The sequence below is a fragment of the Cajanus cajan genome, chromosome 5 (genome assembly GCF_000230855.2).
Source record: "Cajanus cajan strain Asha chromosome 5, NIPB_CcT2T_4, whole genome shotgun sequence".
NCBI classification, from domain to species: Eukaryota; Viridiplantae; Streptophyta; class Magnoliopsida; order Fabales; family Fabaceae; genus Cajanus; species Cajanus cajan.
In genome coordinates, this window is record NC_138521.1 from 47,159,844 (window position 1) to 47,177,673 (window position 17,830).

Consider the following 17,830-nt stretch of genomic DNA (forward strand, 5'->3'; position numbering starts at 1 on the left):
TAGTTCATTCCCGACCAAAATAACCACATGCAACCACAACTTGAATCTAAGATCATCATCTTGTATTCAACATTTTTAAGTTGTATGCAATTCAAAAATTCATCAAGAACCAAGTATAGCTTCCTCATAGCTTTGTTGAGACATTATCAAAAGTAATCTAGATTCCCCCTAAAAAATTGCAATATAAAGAACAACCTAGGTCATTCTTTACAAAGACACAAGCACATTTAATTCATATTTTATGACACAAAATTAGCAAGGGAATTTTTAATATCTCAAAACAATATTCAATCAACAAATCAAAGAATTAAGAATCAAAAATTCAATCGGAGAAGTATCGATTTAAGGTTTCAATCCGTACGGTAAAATTTTCGTATAGCCTTTCCAAAGACAATGGGTTGCAGTCTCTTGTCTCATCCCATTGCCAAGATCCTCTACTTCTCGCCTTCTTCAAGAGAGAAGAGAATGTGATAGACATTGTGATCCCAGAGAATTTTGTTGAGAAGCATGGTATGAACCACAAAGTCCTTGCAGTCTTTCAAGCACCCTCTCCAATGCTGATAAAGAATTTTTGGTAGGTTGAAGGCTGCTCCAATCATCATCTGAAACAAGCAAAATTTATGCATGTCTAAGATGCTATCCTTGGTGCCTACCTTATGAAGGATTGACTTGTTTAGAATCTGCTAAAAGATTTTGGCTTTGTCGTCGAGTTTCTTGTAGACGATGGGTCCCTCTTCTCCCTCCTTGTGAATGGTCTTGGTGATGTTAGTTAATCCACCAGCATTAGACATCCACTCCTTGTGATAGAGAAGACTTGTTCTTTCACACCAAATGGCTTGTGCGATAGAGGCAAGGTAAACTCTGGCCTTTAATCCGAGCATGGTTCCTTCAAAGAACCCTGGAGAGACCCTCATGGATTTGTAGAATATTGTTATTAGGCCAGGGTATAGGACTTCTTTGATGTTGAAGTAGCCGAGAATCCCACAATCAACAAGGTTTTCATAAATGAGTATTCCTCATTCATTCATCTATTGGATGTTGAAGTGGTGCTCCAGGTATATGATTAGTTTTTCTCCGTAAAAAAGGTATGGGTGCTAGTAGTGGCTTTGTACATTTCATCAGGAATGCTGGCAAGTGCAACTTCTTCAGCTTGTGCGGCCCTTGTAGTGAGTAAGAAGGATTTGTGAGAGGAGAGTTAGGGTTTGAGAAAGAGAGAGCTTGAGAGTTCAGGATTTCAAACTTTTGAGGCATGAATGATAAGTTAGTGAGCGCGAGAAATATGTAAAACTTTGATAATGTTTTACGTCTTAATTTTCTATCATTGTTTGTATGACATGGCACCCTTTTTGTCCTCCTTGTGCAGAGCGATGTGCAGTAGCATTAAATTTAGGGTAAAGGATATGTCCTTTCAATATAAAAACCCAAACGACGGTTTTGTCTTTTATTAATTTAAACTTTGAATGCAGAGAATGTTTGTCTCTAACTGCACTGCGTTTAATGATGAAGATCATTTAATACGAGTGTGCTAGACTAATTTTTCAGACATAGAATCGAGAAGTTTACACTTCTTCATTGGTTGAAGATTTTAGACACTGTAATTTCTTACAGCATTCTGAGAGATATTCAGACGCAATGGTTTACTGCATTTGCTTTCCTACTGTGGTTCTAATTCTACAGAGTGGTACATGTATGAGCATTCTGGTGCATCAGATGTGATCTACTTTTATATAGAACATGCTTTGTTTGAGTAGACAAGATGATACCTGTTTTACCTATGTCAGTCGTTCATCTTCCTTGCTTTTCAGCTTCCCTTTGTCCTTGTTCTTCCATGGATCGTTGTGTTCCCCTGCATGGTTAGATGCTCAACCCAAGGGGTCAAACTCTGATACCAACTGAAGTTAGATGATAAAGACTCCTGGTTGCCTGAGTATTCTTAACCACTCCTGGTTCGTCAACTTCACTTGTTGACGTTAGTATTCTTTGCTCAGCCACTTCTGGCTCTCAGTGAATATTGTCGACCACCTCCTGGCCCGTTGACTTCACTCATCAACGCTAGTATTCTTTACTCAGCCACTTCTGGCTCTTAGTGAGTATTGTCGACCAACTCCTAACCTGCCAGCTTCACTCACTAGCGCTAGTATTCTTTCATCAGTCACTTCTGGCTCGTAGTGAGTATTCTCGACCAACTCCTGGCCCGTTGACTTCACTCATTAACGCTAGTATTCTTTCCTTAGCCTCTTCAGGCTTTACAAGTATCAGCTAGTCAGATTTGGTTTGAGTGTGTGAGTTACTCTTATAGAGAGGATACATAGGTTTCTACACTCACTAAGGTATTCAACCTTAGTCTTTGCAACTACTGAGTGTTTGGTTTACTCTCATAGATAGGGTGTAGATGTTGGTACACTCACTAAGGTTCTGTTCCTAAGATACACGTGTTTGGAACTCCTTAGTTTATAGAGATGAATGCGTTATAATACATTTGACTCTACACGCTCTATCTCTGGTTTCGTTGCCTCATGGGCTGGATATCACTTTTCTTCTCACTTGAACCATTTCGAGCCAAATAGCCAGCCTTTTCAAGTTTGACATTGTGAATTATATACAGTCTTGTGAAATTTTCCCGTTGCAAGTGTCCGTTGAAGCGGATATAGTTGTTCATGACTAGTTTAATCTTTCATTTAATGCTTAGAATCGTGCATTAAATGTTGCTTCCTGTTCATAGACCTTGCGTGAATTCTTCTTGCCTTGTTAGCAGTTATGTCTGAATTTAGCAAAGACCTAGGAACCTTTTTGTCCTTTTCTGGTCACGTAGCTATGGAGTGTTGTCCTTATCTAAAAAAGTAATGTATTTTTTTTAACATATGCATGCTTTTACTTCTGCGCTTGATTTTCTCCTTTCTTCTTTTCTTCTCACAATTTCAATGACTTCTTGTGTTCTCCTGTGAGTGTGGATGATGTTCAAATTGTCCTTTGAAGCTTGATTCCTTAGGTGGTTGCATGACAACTTTCATCTGCGTCTGGTAGTCTATATTTAGCTCAAGACTTGACCTTTGTCTGAGCATTTTTCATTAATGCATTGACTTTTCCTTTCATCTGGTCAACTTGTATATGATTAGACTTTCAAATGATCTTTCACCAACCTTTGTCTAAGTCTTTATGTTTCGCTTTAGGTTGTGCTTGACACGTTGTTCTTGATTTGGCTTATTGGATGCTTGTGTTGGCCTTTCGTCTGTTGTCTTGTATCATTTGATGCATATGCTTTTTCTTCATTTTACCTGTACTTATGTTTGTCTGAAACACTAACACATTTATTAGAAATAACAACATGTATTATATTTGTCTCATTCAAAACCTTGTTGGGAGTGCTTCGTTCTTCGTTTGACTTAACAAGTGGCAGGGCTGATGTTGATCCAATTTGGCTGTCAATTCATAATTTGGATACTGATGTTCAAGATGGTGAGCAACATGAATATGTTGGTGAGCAATATCTGGAGATGAGGTAGATATTCCTATTGATGATATTCATCAAGAGGAACATGAGTTGTCATAGGATGAAAGTCATGGTGATTCACCTGAGCCACCACCAACCCAACATAGGAGGTCTACTAGGCAAAGACAACCATCTATGAGGTACTCTTTTGATGAGTAATTGATCTTAACAGATGGGGAGAACCTAAATGGTTTGGAGAGGCTATGGAGAATGAAGACAAGAAAAGTGGTTGGATATTATGAAGGATGAGATGAAATCCTTGTATGATAATCACACTTTTGATTTGGTGAAGTTACCTAAGGGTAAAGGGGCCTTGGATAACAGATGGATCTATAGAGTGAAACATGAAACTAACTCTATGTCTCTATGATATAAAGTCATATTAGTGGTGAAAGGCTTTATTCAAAGAAAAGGTGTTGATTTTAATGAGATTTTTCTCTCTTGTGGTGAAAATGGCATCAATTAGAACTATATTGAGTTTGGCTGCTACTCTTGATTTGGAGGTAGAGTAAATAGATGTGAAGACTGCTTTCCTTCATGGTGATTTGGAGGAAAATATCTACATGAAGCAATCCGATGATTTTCTTGTTAAATGCAAGGAAGACTATGTGTGTAGACTGAGAAAAAGCCTATATGATTTGAAGCAAGCTCTGAGGCAGTGGTATAAGAAGTTTGAGCCTATTATGTCTGAGAAAGGCTATAAGAAGACTACTTTTGACCATTGTATTTTTGTTAGAAAATTTTCTAATGATGACTTCATTGTCATGTTATTGTATGTTAATGACATGCTTATTATTGGTAAAGATGTTTCCAAAATTGATAGGTTAAAGAAGCAATTGGCGAGTCATTTTCCATGAAGGGCATGGAAGCTGCTAAACAGATTCTCGGTAAAAGAATCATGCGTAACAGAAAGGAGAAGAAGCTTTGGTTATCATAAGAACACTATATTAAAATAGTGTTACAGTGATTCTAGATGGAAAAGGCTAAGGTAGTGAGCACTTTTGTTGCTAGTCATTTTAAGTTGAGTTATAAATAGAATATATCAAATGAAGATGAGAAATTATATATGAAATGGATTCCTTATGCATCTATAGTGGGTAGTTTGATGAATGCAACACTGTGCACAAGACCAGATATAGTAGATGTTGTTGGTATAGTTACCAAATTTCTATCAAACCCAAGTAAAGAGCATTAGAATGTTTTGAAATGGATTTTGAGGTATCTTCATGGTACAACAAATATGAGGCTTTGTTTTGGTGGTGATAAGCCTACTTTGGTGAGGTACTCAAACTCTGATATCGCTAGAGACATTGATTCCAGAAAGTCCATTTCAAGCTATTTGATTAAATTTATAGAGGGAGCTATGACTTGGTAGTCGAGACTACAAAGATGTGTGTAGCTTTGTCTACTATAGAGGCATAATTCAATGTCATTATTGAAGCATGAAAGGAGTTTCTATGGGTGAAGAAATTCTTGTAGGAGCTTGGTTTTATTCAGGATAAATCTCTATTATTTATGGATAGTCATAAAGTTATTCATCTTGGTAAGAATCCAACTTTTCATTCAAGGTCTAAGCATATTGATGTGAGGTATCATTGGATACGTGATGCTTTGGAAGATAAGTTGTTGGAACTAGCCAAAACTCACTAATGATAATGGTGTAGATATGATGACTAAGGCATTACTAAGAGAGAAGTTTGAAGCTTGTTGTGAGATTGTTGGTTTGGCGACTATCTCCACATAATTGTGAGGGGGAGATTTGTCAAGTTTTGGGCTCCCTACCTATGTGGAGAATAGGCCCAAATTGTATAAGTTCATTATGTCTCACTTAACAAGGTGGAGAGGGGTTAGATTAGGTTAAAGTGAGAGTCACTCAATTTGAGAAAACAACAGGAAAATATATAAAGAAGAGAAGAGAGAAAGTTACAGGTCACATATCCACCGGGCAAAATTTGTTGAATTACAACTGGAGATTCGTTTATCGTTAGATCAAACTGAGTTTTGGACAATAGGTTTATAAGACACGGCATTTCATATTCAACGATTGGATCATCAAAAAGAAGTTTAGAGTGGGAGAAAAGCATCTTGTAGTAACAACTCTATTTTGGGGTTTTCTCATTTTCTTGTTTCTCAACTGTAAGCAATTGTGCTCGACTTTGTTTTGGCTGATTGTAAGCACTATTTGGTGTCTTATTTGGAGACTCTCTTGTACCCTTTGCTGATCATAGTAGAGTTTTTCTTTGGTCTGAACGACTGATGATTTTTACCCTTATATTGAGGGGTTTTCCACGTTAAAAATACCTATGAATTTTGTGTCTTTGGATTATCTTTTTTTTGCTCTATTTTGTTGGTGCTCCTCACAGATTCTTCCAAGTAGGGGGCTTTAATTTCCACTACATTATTACTCTTTCTCAGAGTTTTTTTTTATTGTATTGGGTTTTCCTCCTTCATCATTAGGAGTTATCTTAACTTAAAATGAATTTCAAACTAAGTATCATTGATTACATCATATTAGATATGTTTCCTCTTATAAGATTCATTTGTCACGCATCATCTTAAGCTGACATCTACATACATCATTTGTCATTTCATCAATATATCATGCACATTATATTATTATATTCACACTAACGTATCATCTTCCATCTAAACAGGTATCTCTTGCATTTAATGTTTTTTAATGATTACAAAAATGGGTTCTTGATAAAGTATGTGTGGAACAATGAGATAGTTAGAGACATTATCTAATTAGAATTTAATGACCTATCATTTCTTTCCTGACATCCTTTCACCTTACCAACCAAGTATACAAAACAATTTTCCATCCTTCATTCAAAACCCTCAACCATTTTCATATCACCTTTCTAAAACCTATTTTCTCAAAACCCTAACTCTTCCTCTTAGAAACCTCTATTTTACATTCTTTAAAATGACACCCAAACAAGCTCTCCAAAGAAGTAAGGTCCCAATGGAGGAGTTTCCAAAATCACATTTCTTCCTTGGAAAGTTCATCAACCTCAGCAACCTCTTTAATGATGGCTTTCTAGTTAAGAATTGCCTAAACAAGGTAGGATGGTCCAACTATGCTGAGATGAGGTGCAATTGGTTTCATGCACCATATGCCTATTTTTGGCAACTACAATGATGGATGGCAACACAATTGTAGGCACTATAGATGGCCAAAAGATCAAGATTACTCTAGCCCTAATAGGGACTCTCTTTAGTTATAAAGCACTACAAGAAAATTCGCTATTAAAGACGGCCAGAATCCGTGGGAAATGCCAAAAATCCGTGGGTAATAGTGCATTTCTGACGGATTACCGACGGACACTAATCCGTCGGTAAATTGCTCGTCTGAAATATTTACCGACGGATTTTTATCCGTGGGTAACTTTTCGATGGATTTTCCCATGGATTTATCCGTGGGTAATTACCCATGGATTTACCCACGGATATATCCGTGGGAAATTACCCTGAAGGAATTTTTCATGAAAATTAGAATTTTTTTTAATTTTAATAAATTTATTAATGTAACAACCCTCATATTTGGCCACTCAAGGATTTTATTTCACGATATTTTATTGTTTAGCGTGTTTTATCCTTATTTGTGTAATTTCTGGGAAACTTCCCAAAAGGTCACCCATCTCTGTACTACTTCAGGTCAAGCACGCTTAACTGTGAAGTTTTGATGAGTAGGCTACCGAAATGTATACGTATCTTGTCAGTATAACTTGTACAAATTAATTCATTTAAGTCATCCTCAAATATATAATCTCATATTTATACTGTAATAATAATATATAATAATTTTATATTACAAATAATAATAATTAATAATAATAATAATATATTTAATTATTATTTATTTATATATACTTACTTTTATAATTAACATCTACTTATTTTTATTTAAAATTATAATTTAAATTATTTAATTTTATAATTTATAATGATAATATAATTTATAAAATTATAAATATTTATTTATTACATAATTATAAATTAAATTTTAATATTTTAAATAAATTATTAATTAATTTAATATATTTATTTACCTTAAATCAAACATATAAAATTCAAAAAATGTATTTATCCTTGTTTATTTTTTCTAATTATCAACTATTAATAAAATACTAACTTAAAATTTTATCTAATTATATATAATATTCTCATATCAAATTTAAAACCAGATATTAGTTATACAAAAATATTAAGATCATATAGTAAATTGTCAATAAGATTTTAGTTAAATAATTTAAAATAATTAATGTTTCAATTATATTGTTAATTAGCAAATAGTTTATTCAAAAACTAATTAATTTTTTATATTAATTATTAGTAAAATTTAATAACTTTTAATTTAACAATTAATTGGACCGATAAAATTCAACACACGCCATGAGTTATTGAGCGGAATAACTTTACCAAGAGTTATTTTGTAAGTTATCTTTAATCAAACATATAAAATTCAAAAAATGTATTTATCCTTGTTTTATTTTTTAATTATCAACCATTAATAAAATACTAACTTAAAATCTTATCTAATAATATCATAATATTTTCATATCAAATTTAAAACTAGTTCTTACATTTTCGACAAATATAAATTTGTCTGAAATATTTCACCAATAATATAGTTTTTCCTATAAAAAAAAATTTCATTGAAAATATAAATTTTTCGACAGATTTAATTTTTTTTTTATAAGAAATCATCTTCGATTAATATAACATTTTGTATATATGATTTAAGAGTAAAAGATTTTTAATTTAACGGTTGAATTTACAAAATTCACATTTAATATAAAGTTATACGTAATCTTGTAATTGATTTTGTCTAAAAAGTAATAGATAATCATACTCTTAACTAATTTTTATTTTATATATTCTAATTTTATTTGTAATAATAATTTTTTAAAAATAACATATAGTACGATCAGTAGAATTAAAGATTGAGGGGTTTCAATACATTCTTAGAATGTAAACTCATAAAAAATTTTAAAAAATTAATTTAATTATAAAATGAATAATCCAAATTATATTTATAAAATAAAAAGTAAGATAAAATTATAGAGATTAAAATTATAAAATTTTAATAATGTTATAAAACATTAAAAAAGAAAAGAATTAATAAATAATAGAAATAAAAAATTATTAAAATTAAAATATAGAAATTCAAAAATTTAAGACAAAAAGACAAAAATATACTTAAAAAATAATTCAAATTCAAATATAGAAATTCAAATATTTTAAGTGAAAAGACAAAAATATACTTAAAAAATTACTAAAATTAAACTATTTAAATATATAATCATATTATTACAAATAAAATTAGAATATATAAAATAAAAATTAGTTAAGGGTATGATTATCTATTATTTTTTAGACAAAATCAGTTACAAAATGACGTATGTTTCCCTTTATCTATTACTATAGATAATCAAACAACTATATATTTAACTATTTTTCTTCCATTCATTTTCTCTGTCTTTATCTCTACTTTCTATATATAGATTCATTGAAGTTTTAAATACTCATATTTATACTCATTACTTTGTATTTTACTGATTTACTTAAATATAAAATTCAGAAATCAATAAAATGTAAATTTAAGAAATTACTACAACTTAAAGATATATTTTTAAATCAACCAGTTATTAGGAAAAAAATAATTATTTAGTGTAATTATTTTAACTTTAATGTTTTAAGTTTTAAATAAAGAAGATTTAATCTAGAAAAAATTTCATTAACCCCTACTTGAAGTTTTTCTCAATAACGTCATACGTATATCTTTTCTCAAATTTTTAAGTGAGTATTAATTTTCTTATTTATTTATTTAAATGGCACATAAAACTACTTATATAAGATAATACTATTTATATACTAATAAGAGAAAATAATTTATTAATAGAAATATCAATAATTAAATGAGATTTAATCTCTTATTTCATTATTTCAACTTTTTTGAAATTTATTTTAAATATCATGCACACTGTGATTTAAAAAATATATTAAATTTAAGTAATAATTTTAAAAATGAATTGAAAAAAATCTTATTTTCAAAATTGAAGATCAATGAAAGTTTTCATGAAAATAACATAGTATTGGATGTAATTTAGAAATAAATGATAGATACATATATATGATTTGCAGAACATAATTTAACTTTTTCCCCCCTTATTTAATTAATAACGTTATTTTCAAAGAGATGAATGATTTTTAAAATTAAAGAAAAGATATGTTATTCTTAAATTTGGACGTCATGCGTTGGTATTTTTCAAGATAAGTAAAAAAAACACATTTACGCTAATTAGTTTATAATTTATAATAACCTAATTAAACATATAATTATATATAGGTAAGTCATACGTCACTCACTCTGATTTATATTTATCTTATTCATTACAATATATTTATATTTTGAAAACATCCATATAATAATGAAAATATTATATAGTGCATTGTTGTGTGTAGCGATGGGATCAGGATTGCTTGCATTTGAAAAATAATTGGCTTATATTTTATTTAATAATTTCATACGGATTTAGATCTGTGGGAAATTCCGTCGAAAATTTCAGACGGATTTAAATCCGTCAAAAATTCCGTCAGAAATTCCATCAGTTAAAATTTCGTCGGAAATTCCGTCGAAAATTTCCGACGGATCTAAATCCGTGGGAAATTTCCGACGGATTTTTGTCCGTGGGAAATTATTCGTCGGAAATTTAACTTTTTCTTGTAGTGAAGGGGTCAATTTGACCTACTTAGAAAGGTGGGAGAAAGTGGTCTCTAACGAGAGCATGGCCGCCATGTTTTACTCATCTACCAAGCGTCTAGAGAAGACAAAGTAGAAGAAGTTCCTCCATGTTGCCAACATGAAGTCGTTGTGTAAATGATACACAACCTACTTTTCAACATGTTTATTCCTAGGTCTTGTTTTAAGGATAATGTCTCAAATGTTGATAGATTATGCAACTATCAAATTTTCTTGGGGGTTACATTCAACTTACCAAGTTTAGTGTTTAAACACTAGAAGTCATGTCTCAACTAGATAGAACATTATAGAAGCAAGGAAATACTCATTCCTTATGGGATGTTCTTCACTAAAGTCATCGAGGTCGCCAACATCAACAATACCAGCTACAAAAAGCGAAAAGGGGCAAATGAGATCAACCTCACCACTAGGGGTGGGTAGATAGCTTCAGGTCCGCAGACCGATCCGTAAGCTCGCAGACTTCGCGAATAATGGACCCATTTTTTTAAAGTCCGTATGATTATGTTTAATTTTGAGCCCGACTCGTAAAGTCCACGGACTTGGAAAATTTCATCCGCGAGCTCACGGGCTAGTCTAGTGACTTGACTAATAATATTTTTAAATATTAAGACTTTAATATTAAGTTGTATATTTAATCTTTTAAATTATTATGACATTAAAACTACGTTTAGTGTATATGTATTTGTCATTTAGATTATTTTTATGACATTTTGATACTTTTATTATTGAAAGTTTGATACTATTATATAAGTATTTGTAATTATTTTTATTTTAACATTTTAATATTTAATATTTTAAATCATTTTAATTGTTGATATACTTTAGTGTGATAAAATTTAGCTTATAAATAAAAAATATTTTTTCTTCTAATTTATGCATTTTTATTTTTTAAAAGTACATTTTTTTTAATCATTATTTAGACCCATAGACCGGTCCGTTTGTCCGCGAATTTTGGCAGGCCGGATACAAGCTTGAAAATAAGTCCATTTATTTTACGAGCTGGACTTATCCAGTTCGTATAAAACGTGGATTTTACTGGTCGGGCCTTAAACGAGCTGGACCAATCCGTATACCCACCCCTACTCACCACCCTACAACAAATGAGGATCATTCAACTTCTTCCTAGAATGAAGAGGAAGATTGATAAAGTGAAGCATTCAAAAGGTCTTGAGCCTTAGCATAAAAGACCCACTACAAGCCAACGTTTTTTCACGTGACATTTCTTTAACCCAAGATATCCAAACACCACTATTGTCAAGCCAAAAACCTACCTTTCCACCACCTCAGAAACCAAAAGCCTTTCTCTCTCAACAAACACCAATACTCTAATGATAAACCCATCTCCTTCCATCTCTCTCGCCCTCAATCTATTTCATCACAACCATCAAAAACCACAATAGAATCTCCCTAAACACCAAAGTCCAAAAGATGACATCTTATGCATGGGCTACGTGGGCCCAAGACAAAACTTCATGAGAAGCAAGGTCTGAAGCATGCCAAGTGTCTTTCTTTATAAGAAAAGAAGAAATAGAAGTAGAAAGAGGTCGAACTAGCCATTGAGGAAGAAAGAATATTGCAAGAAGCACTTCAAGAATCCTTTATTAAAGCTATAGAAAGTAACATGAGTTAAAGCCTAAGTTGAGGCTAAGAAACTTACCAGTAGAAGGATATAGATCTGCATCTATATCAAAGGCATTCCCTATGGTGATGTATGACATGCAACACCCTAGAACAGTGAGGGAAACTCAACATCTTCTCACCAAGAAGGCTTATACAACTATGTATACAAACCCTTTTTTTCCTACTCTATGATCAACAAGCATCTATTTTTGCAAAAGAAGTTATTAAAGAGCCTCCAGCACTCGTTTAAGTCCAAATTGTTCTACCAACACCCTCTACAGCATCTATTGAACCTATTTTTCTGTCTAAGGAACCATTTATTGCATGTGCAGGTACTAAAGAAGTCTCACCACCATTGGAAGAGACTATTAGCACATCTGCTAATATAGCTAATGACATTGCACAACCTTCTATTGACTCTAGTGCAATTGAGATTGAACTATTGAACGTGGCTACATCACTGGTGGAGCTAGACTTGAGACATCAAGATAACTATGCCTAGATCGACCAAAGCCATTAAAGCAACAAGTTTTGCTTTTAAGAATCTAGAGTAGTTGATAGAATAGCTCATAGATTGTGAGGATACCCCTAACTTTATCCTTGTAAGCGATACTCTAAGGAGATTATCTTACTTCGACATGGAGGAGTTCTTGCATTTCTGTCCGAAAAAAAGGTGTAAGATTAAATTTTTTCCTCTAACTAAAGAAGTGCTTGAGGTGAAGTCCCTTGATTTGTATGGTCAACATTGTCTGGATGATCAAACCATGGAGTTCATCAAGCAACTTAGGTTTGAGCAAGAAGATGGTTGTTGCACACAGGTTGCCATTGAGCTTAGCTGCGAAGGTACCTCACAAAACCTTCCTAATATGATTGGTGCACCCAGATGACCTTGTCAGATTCATCCCTATACTCAATTCTTTCAGGTTGAGTCAAGACTAAAGGTTATGCAACGATCCATCTTCAATGGGAAAGAATTTCCCGACAAATATGACAAGGACAAAAGGCATCTATATTACACCAAATCACATTAGTTTAAAGCCTCTAGAGTTAACAAAGATTATCTTATAATCACTATGGGTCATGGTGTTCTACAATCTCATATCCCTCCAAAGACCAAGCCCTTTGCTTGCAACACTCTCTACCAACCACGCTGCCATTATGTCTATCCATCCCCCTTTTGTTTTCATTTTATTGTTAAGTTACATATAAATGTTTGTTTTATGTACACATATAATTCCCTTACCCTTACTTTTGTTACCCCCCCCCCCCCATTTGATTGACTAGAAAGCACCCAATGTTGCCATCTTCATCTGAAGCAATCCCTAAGGTTTCAAAGAGAATCTTAAAGTTGAAGACTATGGTCAACACACTAGTCTTTACACTTCAATAATCAATTCGTTAGCAATGTCACTCTGACTACAAATACATGAAGTTGCTCAACAAACTTTGTGCGAAAGTTAGCTCTGATGATGAATATTCATTTGACTAGTGTTGTTCTACTTAGAGTTTTGCTTTGGTTCTAGCTTTTGCTAGTGCTAAAAGGGAGAGTAATATTTGCTTTAGTTTTTGAAAACTTCTTTTAGACTTTGAAACCTTTCTCACTTTATTTTATGGGGTTATAAAAATTCAAATTTCTACTATAAAAGTCTTAATATATGCTCTAATATTTATACTATGACTAATTTACTACGCATATTGTAACGACCCGCCGTGGTCTCTACACTTAGTGGAATCGCACTACAACTAGTTAACTAAGAGAATATTATACTGGATAACACATACATACAAGCATAGATATAAGGATCAAAATAACTAAGTTTCTGTATACAAAATAAAACATCATATATGTACAGTCATCCCAAAATATTCCCTAATGTCGGTCAAGCACAGACAAAACTGTTACCCAAAAATGGTAACTCTAACACGAGGCTCAAACTCCCCGTCTCGTAGCGATCACCTCTACTCCAAGTTATCCCTGACCTGCTCCCATACCAAGTATGATCATCGTAGTCCCACCACATGGAAACAGAAGGGTAAGCTAGAGTTCAAAAACAATCATACAAGTACAGAATAAAATCTATACTATACATGCATCCCAATTAAGTCCCAAAGGAACCTTCCATCTCAATCAATCATCCATTCATCAAACATGAATTCAAACACCATACACTTCATCATCATGAAAATCATGCAATACATGCAACTCATGACAGATATCAATGCATATCAATCATCTAATGCATCGTCACGCATACACCTAGGAGATCTCCCTAACAATAGAGTTGTATAAGTGACATCCCACCCCCTAAGGTCACTATCTTGGCCTTGGCAAGGAGCTCCTCTTCACCATTGACGTTTGTTCATCCCCTTGGTGGAAGGAGTCCATCTATGGATTCTCAACATTCATGCATCAATTGAGTTTTTAAACTCACATGCAACCTAAACAACAAATATTCTAGCTTCCCTCACCTGAAGATTGACTCAAAATAGCCAACAACTAAGAAGAAATAGAATTCCCTTCCAAAGCTCAACCCGAAACTTCAATCCTCCCAAAGCAAGCTTTCTAATATGAATTTCAAGAAAAGACAGAAGGCATTAGTGATCTAGAGGAGAAAAGGAATCATACAAAGAAATTTGGGAGAGAAAGGAGCTCACAGACCCAGAGTCCTTCTCTCTAAAACTTCTCTCTAAAAACTTCACTTTCTCCTCAACCACCAACCCCTATTTATAGAAGTTCCGGAGTGGCCAGAACGGCCTGTTCCAAATCCGGGCACCCTCTCATCACGTACAAAAATCACATGCAAAACGGTCCGTTCTGGGACTCATCCAAAACGACCCGTTCTCCATCCAGATCGGCCCGTACTCCCTCCGGAACGACCCGTTTTGGGGTTTGGAATGGCCCATTCTCCCTCTAGAATGGCCCGTTCTCAACTACGTTTTTCAGGTCAATTTAGTAGTTTGGAACGGCGCGTTCCAGTTTGGGAACGGCCCGTTCTGGGCTACTAAATCAGCCATATTGGGTTTTTGGGCTTTTTGAAAACTTACTACGTTACACATATGCTTTGATAGTCTTTCAATTCATTAAAGAAACATTCATGTTTTGATAGATACCTGCTCTGATATACATATATGTTATGATAAACTAATTTGCTCTAACATGTATTTTTTTTTTTTTTTTTGCTTTGGATAACTCTACTAAAATGATATATAGTTTGTCTAAATATGTCATAAATAATTGCTTTGAATGCTTATGAAGATAGAAATATCTTGAATGATTGATTATTCTTCTAGCAATTAAAATCAACTAGATTTGATACGCTTAAAAACTTTTTTCTTTTCAAAAACATGTTTGTCACCATCAAAAAGGGGGAGATTGTTATATCAAAAGAAAATATTGGAACTCTCAAGGTATTATTTTTAATGCTGAGAAAATTTATACATTTTCATTGGAGAAAATTTTTTTAAATCATACTATAATACGAATTAAAATAGACAATGGGTTATTATGTTATTATGACGCGTAGTTTTTCAAACAAACCACTTCGTCTGTGTAAAATGAATGTATTTAATATATATAATTTATGACTTCTGTTAAACTTATTTATTTATGATATTCTTTAACAAGTGAAAAAGAATACAAACTTCTTTGGTACTGACATTTTAGAAAGGAACGAAGATATTTTTTTGCTAGAAAAAGGACAAGCAAATTCCTTGAAGTATGCAAAGTCTAAAAAAAGTCATTTCTAATTGACACATGTGACAGTTCCGTCTGTTTAGTACCTTAAAGATGATAAGTAGCCTCTTTGATCAGATAGGAATCACAATTTGGTGAAACATATTTAATGTTCATATTTAATACACCAAAGAATACTTGTCTCTACGAGGAAGGAAGACGAAGATAGAAGAAGCAACCGTGTGAAAGATGCTCGAGGATTTGCAATGGTCATCTTCATGAAGCACCTATTTAAATAAGCTTGAAGAAATAGAAGGAAGAAGAAAAAGAATAAGAAGAAGAATTAAAAAAAAGGAGAAGAAGAATAAGAAAAAAATAAGAGAATAACTTGTAAAAACTTCATTCATTCTTTATGTAAAATCTCTTTACTTAATTTGTTTGTATCACATCTTAAAAGTAAGACAAAATAACAAGTGATTTTTCAGCTTTATAACTTTGTGATATTGCTTGAAACTTGAAGAGGATTTGTTTTAAAGAATACTTGGTTATTGAAGCCTAAAGAGGCTTCATTTTTCAAAGAATACTTGGGTAGTTGCTTGAAGACAAAAGTCAAAGAAATACTTAGGTTGTGCCAGAAGTGGCTTGTGAAATAATATTTGTATCTTTATAAAAGATAATAGAACTTGATCAAGTTGATCAAGAACTGTGTGGTAAAGAGAAACACTAGAAGAGTGGGTTGAATAGTATTAGTCAAAAATTCCTACTTTTTTGTAGAGCAATGAAGTTGAAACATAACAAATATAAGAGAGAAGACAAAGTAAAGAATGAACATAGAGATTTATACTAATTCATCTCAACTACCGAGACTACGTCCAATTCTTGATCCAACCAAATCAAGTTCCACTATCTTTTCAAAGATACAAGTATTCTTTACCAAGCCAATTTTGTCTCAAACCTAAGTATTTTTTTAATGGTCTCTTCAAGTAATCTACCTAAGTATTCTTTTTACACAAAATCTTTTCAGGCTTCAACACTGTGTATTCTTTTATAGACAAGTCTCTTTAGGCTCAAACAAAAAGTAACTTAAAGTTACAAAAGTTTACAAGGTTGCTTTGTCTTCTTGTCAAGACATGATACAATAAATTACATACAAAGACTTTTTACAAAAAGAAAGAATGTAGTTTTACAATGATCATCAACCTCTCTTCTTTCTAAACTTCAAACTTCTTTTTATATGGCTTCAGTGAAAATGATCGTTACAAATCCTTGAGTTTCTTTCTCATAGCTAACTTTGTTTGTCTTCACAATTTGTTTCTTGAGGAGAGAATTGTCCATTAGTGTAATAAATGCTTGCATTAAGTGTTTTCACCAAATTGTCACTTTTTATTTGATTAGAGAAGCTCCTTATTACCTTTTTGGCACCGAGTAGGTGGAATCATGCGTGTGTCAGGATGTTTCAATGATGAAATAGCTTTTGACTGTAGCTTTTCGTGTTTGCAAAGATTTGCTTGTCCTTTTCCAAATCAAAGCATGTCTTTCTTTCCTTTAAGTAGAACGTTGATACCAAGGAAGTATTTTTAAATTTGATCTGTTAAGAAAACATTCAGACACAATCAATTTCTTGTTTAAAGATCATAAATGATAAAGATTTAATGTATATCTCTTTTTATGACTAAAAGTTCATCTTATTAATAGTTAGGATCATCTTAATGAAACTATTGTCTTATATTAGGATTCATCTTACTAACAAATTGCTCCTTAAAGAAGATTTGTCTTAATTAACTTTTGAAAGCTTTATTCTATTGATCAAAAATCTCTATGTTTGTTAACAACAAACTTAAGACTAGAGGAATCTAAGATTATCTTTTTACTTAATAAATTGAATGTAGTCTCAGTAATTATGACAAACTAATATAAAATTATTTTGTATTCTTTGCTCTTAACTCTTCGTTTGTACTCTTAAGGTCTTGATACTACTTTACTCGTTGAGTTTTTGGTTAATAGGTTTAGAATTTTAGAGTTATGTAATTTTATATATAAAGTTATTTAAAAAATCTCACTAAATGGATATCCGTAAATATAATACTATCAAACCCGTCTCACTCTCTTAATAAATAGATTAAAAAAATATTTGTATTTTCTGTCCATAAATACCTATTTAGAATAACCATTTATTATTTACGATGAATTTCATCTAGTGTAATTTTCCAGTACAAATATTTGCAATTACGAATATTTTTGTCATAGTATTTAAGAACATTTAATGATTAGCATATTA